This window comes from Mus musculus, chromosome 13 (genome assembly GCF_000001635.26).
Source record: "Mus musculus strain C57BL/6J chromosome 13, GRCm38.p6 C57BL/6J".
In the NCBI taxonomy this organism is placed as follows: domain Eukaryota; kingdom Metazoa; phylum Chordata; class Mammalia; order Rodentia; family Muridae; genus Mus; species Mus musculus.
In genome coordinates, this window is record NC_000079.6 from 3,514,590 (window position 1) to 3,520,161 (window position 5,572).

General features: G+C 42.3%; 1 long non-coding RNA gene across 1 annotated transcript; it reads right to left on the reverse strand.

Moving 5' to 3' along the window:
- Positions 1–324: 324 nt before the first annotated feature.
- Gm40654 lies at positions 325–4,943 on the reverse strand. The gene is made up of 3 exons (XR_873101.3): positions 4,838–4,943; positions 1,600–1,659; positions 325–371 (listed from the first exon to the last, which is right to left on the reverse strand). It is a non-coding gene; the product is annotated as a predicted gene, 40654 (long non-coding RNA).
- Between the last annotated feature and the right edge of the window lie 629 nt (positions 4,944–5,572).

Sequence of the window (5,572 nt, forward strand, 5' to 3'; positions counted from 1 at the left end):
AAGTTGCATTGGTCATGGTGTTTTATCACAGCAACAGAAAAGTAATACAGAAGTAGAAACCAGTTGTCTGTTGTCTAATAGTGGATTGAGAAAGGGTAAAGTCTACAGCTGTACACAGTAGAATACTATTCAGCCTTGAGAAAGGAGAAAGTCTGGGGCCAGGGAGATGACTAAGTCAGTGAATGCTTACTGAACAAACACCAAGGTCTGGGTTTCCTGGTGCCCATATGAGAAGCCAAGTATAGCTGTGTAGGCCTGTAATCCCAATACAGGGGACATCAAGAAAGGAGAGTCCTGGAGCCTTGCTGACAAGCCAGAGAAGCTGAATTGCTGGGCTTCAGGCTGTGAGAGATGCTGCCTCAATCAATGAGCTGGAGAATCAGAAAGATGCCTTATATTGATGTGTAGCTTCTAAATGTATGCACACAAATACTCTCGCACACTACCCCCCCCCCAACCCCACATATGCAAACTAAGAAAATAAAGAAAGGAGAAGGAAAAAAGAAAGGAAAAAAGAAAGGAAAAGAAAGGAAAGGAAAGGAAAGGAAAGGAAAGGAAAGGAAAGGAAAGGAAAGGAAAGGAAAGAAAAGAAAAGGAGGAAATCACATTTGCAAATGCTTGGATGGACCTTGCAGAACTTATGCTATGTGAGTTAGAACAGGTTCAGAAGAAGAAAAAAAAAAAGCATCAAATGACCTTACATATGGGATGTAACAGAGGTGAACTTGAAAAAGCAGAGAGCCAGCCAGTTCTCAAGGCATAGTTGGACAAAATCGAGGGATGTTATAAGGTATAAGACAATTACCTCCTGGACTTCTAAGGGTCACTACTGTTAAAAATACATTGAAGGGCTGGAGAAAAGACACAGAGCACGGTCTGCTCTTCCAGAGGACCCAGCTCTTTCCCATCACCCACATGACAGTTAACAATTGGGTAACTTCCGTTTCAGGGCTCTGCCTCCCTCTTCTGGCCTCTGAGGGCACAACATGCTCACTATACAGACATACATTGAAGCAAACACCCAGGCACATAAAAATAGAAGTACACATTTAAAGACACACTGAACACTTGAAATTCGCTAAGGAGATGATTTTAAGTGTTATTACCACTCAACCCTGCACAGAAATGGTAACCCTGCGCCAGTACGTTCCAGTGAGCTTCACCGTGGCAGACACTTCACAATGCACATGTATTTAAAAACATCACATTGCATATCCTAATGTGTATGACAGGTCAGTTGTCAATCAAGTCAACTTTCCTGAAAAGCTAGGAGAAGAAAAACGTTCCACTTCCTGGAAGTTTCAAAATCTCTCACTAATTCTTTCATTCTTTTTGGTCACTGGTTCTAACAAGATCCTTCCTCCTCCTGCTCTTCCTTTTCTTCCTCCTGGTAGACTCTAAGAGCCTAGAGTTTAGGCTCCCACACAGCTACATAGCGTGGATAAGGAGTTGTGACACTCCATCTGCACATTCCAGAGGAATTTCCTGAGAGGCTTCAGTGGGTTGACTGTGGTTGTGGTTCTCGGGAAAGGCAATGTTACACTGGCCATCAGCACAGAGCTGGCCCTTTAACTCTAATCAGTGGCATGAGCCACTCACCTCTCAAGAAGCTGAAGACAGGAAACATCTCTGCTCTCCATCCACCTTGGCTGCCTGTTTCTGAAACAGAAGCCAGAGATGTCCTTCGATTATTTTGGAGGCAGTCTTCTGTTTATGTTTGTCCTGTCTGTAGATCTGGAATAATTAGGGGCCTTGAGATAATATCTGAGGCATTTTATTGAACAGGCTCACTCCAACTGTATGGTTGTTTGCTTTTTATTTAGCTCTCTAAATGCACTCAGTAATTGACAAATATGTAGAAGGATAGGTTTACGGCCCCGGGGAGCTTAGCTTCCCATGAAGACAAACAGCAGAGTGGGAAGGAGCTTAGCTGGGGAAGACCTGGCAGGGAGGGAGGGGCTGGTGAGGCTGGAGGGAGGGAAGCTGTCAACTCTCAGAACATAGATGGAAACCCTCTGTAGTAAACAGGCTGTTTCCTTGGTGTAACACCCTTGAAAGGAAGAAGAGATTAAGAAAAACAGTAAAGGCAGGTTGGTGCATTAGTCCTTCAGCAGCCACTGAAGTGTGGAAGCTACCACATGCCCGCCAGGCAGTAGAACAATGAGTGGGTCTGTGCTGCATTCCTTATAGCTCCTAGAGTCAGATTTCAGCAGTGTCATGTCATACATGGAAACAGGTTCAGATAAGTTAGCTTCCTTGTCCAATGGGGGCAGAGCCACTGAATAGAAGAGCATCAACGTGGTAAAGATAATGCTAAAGAACGAGGAACCAACGTGAGGTTAGGATTGATATCCTGGTTGTCTCAGAACTATAATCAGACTCTCCTAGTACCCTTGACAAAACATCCTTGTATTTTTCTTATAAAAAGTTTATAATACTACCATGAACATGTTTGTATTGGCTGACTTTGTGTATCAAATTGTCACAAGTTAGAGTCATCAGACAGGAGAGAGCCTCAGTTGAGAAAAATGACGTACAGTTGGATCTCATAGAGGCATTTTTCTCAATTAGTGATCAATGAGAGAGGGCCCAGCCCATGGTGGGTGGTACCATCCCTGGGCTGGTGGTCCTGAATTCTATAAGAAAGCAGGCTGAGCAATCCATGAGGACCAAGATAGCAAGCAGCATTCCTCCATGGCCTCTGCATCAACTCCTGCCTCCTGGTTCCTGCCCTGCTTGAGTTCCTGTCCTGACTTCCTTTGGTGATAACAGCAATGTGGAAGTGAAAATGGAATAAACCCTTTCCTCTTCATCTTGCCTTTTGGTCCTGGTGCTTTGTTGTAGCAATAGAAACCCTAAGACAACACTTTTTGCATTGTTGTTGATACATTAGCTGTCCACCAGCGGAAACATCATTCTAATAGTCTGTGCACGTGATGTTTTGTTGTATTTTAAAAGTGCCATGATAATTAATCTCTCAGCATGTTTATATTTTAGCTTAAATCTTCAGTTTTAATTTTTGCCTTTTGGTGATTGCTGAAGCAGGGTCTTAGGGAGTCCAGTCTGACTTCAAATCACGATGTGACCGAGCATGACCTTGAACTCCTGATGCTCCAACCGAAGCCTCCAGAGAGCTAGGCTTCCAGACCTGTGCTTTGAGCTCAGCCAAGTTTGTATTTAATTAACAAATAATTCTGCATATCTATAGTTTACAATATTATATTTTTTAGTAATGTATCCCATTGAATGGTTATATCAAGGTAGTCAGGATACCAATTGCTCACATACTCATTGATTCTGTGGTAAGAATACTTAAAATCCCAGCAGTTCCCAGCAACCTAATGTTGCACTCTAACACACTTGAGTCAGCTCATGGAGCAGTAAGCCTTGAACATACTTTTTTCTTGACTGGACATCATGGACTTTCCCTTGTCGATACCCTTCTCTCTCCAGCCTTTGATAACCAGCACCCGATTTTCTACTGGGCATTGTGCTCTTTCAACACAATATTTGTATTGATTATTTGTGAATTTCACATTATGTTCTCCTTCACACTCATTTCCCAGTCCTTCTGGGTCCAGCCCCTAATTTTAAGACCTCCCGCTAAGAATACGAATAAGAAAAAGGAGAAGGAGAAGGAGGAGAGGGAGGGGAGGAGGGGAATCAGCAGAAGAGAAAAAAGAAGAGGAGGAAGGAGAAGAGGAGGAGGAAGGAAGAGGGGAAAGAAGAGGAGGAGGAAGAAGAAGAGGAGGAAGAGGAGGAAGGAGAAGAGGAAGATAAAGAAGAAAATACCCCCCCCCAATTAAGTCCACATCCAATGTATGTCGTATACCTGCTCACTGTTACATGGTCATACTTCAGTGCCCAGCCTCTTAAAGAAAACTGAGTCCTTTTAAGATTTCATACATAAGTGAAAATAGCATTTGTTTTTCTGTGTCTGGTGTATTACACTCAATATTGTCCTCCATGTTCTTCCATATTGCTACAATTAAAAGAATTTCCTCCTTTCAAAGATCAGAGGGTGTACCATTGTATATACATGACATGAAATCAGAGAGAGTTTCATTGTATGTGCACACCATGTTTTCTATTTCAGTATCTCTTCTTCCATTGGTGGATGCTAGGTTGATTTCAGATCTTAGCATTATGGATAACAGCCTATTTATTTAGAGAAACTGTACTCCAGTAGGTACAGGATGCATTTTGAAACCAGGCATAATGAGTTTGTTTCTAGATCTACTATTCTTCTGCTGTATGATCTTGGAAAAATTATAGAGCAGGCCCTGAGCTTTATCATCTCACCTGTAGAGATTCTACAGACACGTGAACTAGGCAGTGTCTGTTAAATACCTGGTGGCTGACGTATAGAACCTACAATGGTAGTTTTCTTCATTTTTTAAAAAATATTTAGTTTATGTATATGAGTACACTGTCACTTTCTTCAACAGGGGAGCTGGAATTTCTGCCTTACAGGTGCATGTGGGTCTTTATCGCTTTGCCTCAGCCCCTTCCTTATAAATGGCCTCTGCCATCTTCTTCAAATTCCGAATTCCAAATTTTGAGAACATAAAATATAGATGTGCCAATGTAATGAGAGTTTGGGTCCATCCTTAGGAGTATTTTGTTTCTATGCCAAAGAACATTTCAAAAAGAAAATAATAGCCTTCCCTCCAGCAACCCTCCTTGATGACCTTCCACTTACACACCTAGAAGTTCTTATTTCTTTGTTTCTTTTCTTTCTTTGTTTCTTGAAATAGATAAGGATACACTGTGTCAAAATGATAGCCCCCCCCCCCAATTTAATCTCAAACTCTTCACAGAGATAAAAATCACTTACCCAAAGCATGTAAGCTGGAGGGGTTTGAGGAAGGGTGATAACTGAGTCATGTGTTTATTTCAACACATGAATGGGAAGGAACGGCTCTGACCTTTCTAGGAAGGGAGCTTCAGAGGAAAGCAAGGTGGTTCCTGCCTGCAAATAAAACAGATGGTGAAGTCTATGAGCAAGAATGGCTGACCACAGGCTCTGTTAACTCACAGCTTCCTGCTTTTATCTATCCTGACTTGTGTTTGTCAGGAAAAACCCATCGAGACTTCTGTAATTCCCATTTATGCGCTGCAAAGTGAGACATGAAGTACTCAGGTCTTCATCAGTCACGAATATTTGTCCTCTGACTAACTATAGGAAAGAAAAGGAGCAGGGCTAAGTTCTCGTATAAGCTGAGTTACAGCGGCAGGGATAGTTGGGTTTATTCTGTGTTTAGCATTCAGACTCAGTTGTATTTGAGGACAGGCCCCCCCAGTACATGGTTCTGATGAGACCACAGTAGAGTGGAGAGGCATTTTTTTTTTCTTGCCTTTCTTTTAGGTACAGAATGCACTAATGAGGTGGGCAGAGGTCATGGCTGCCATCAAAGAGAGAAATGTTATCCTGACAACAGTAACCAAAGCCATGTTTAAGAATCCTTTATGGCAGTAAGATTTACATGGATCTAGACAGTATAGCCAGCAGAACACAGTTCCAGTGCTTACTCTGGGCTCTCACTTCTTATTGTTGAGTCCCTTCCACTTC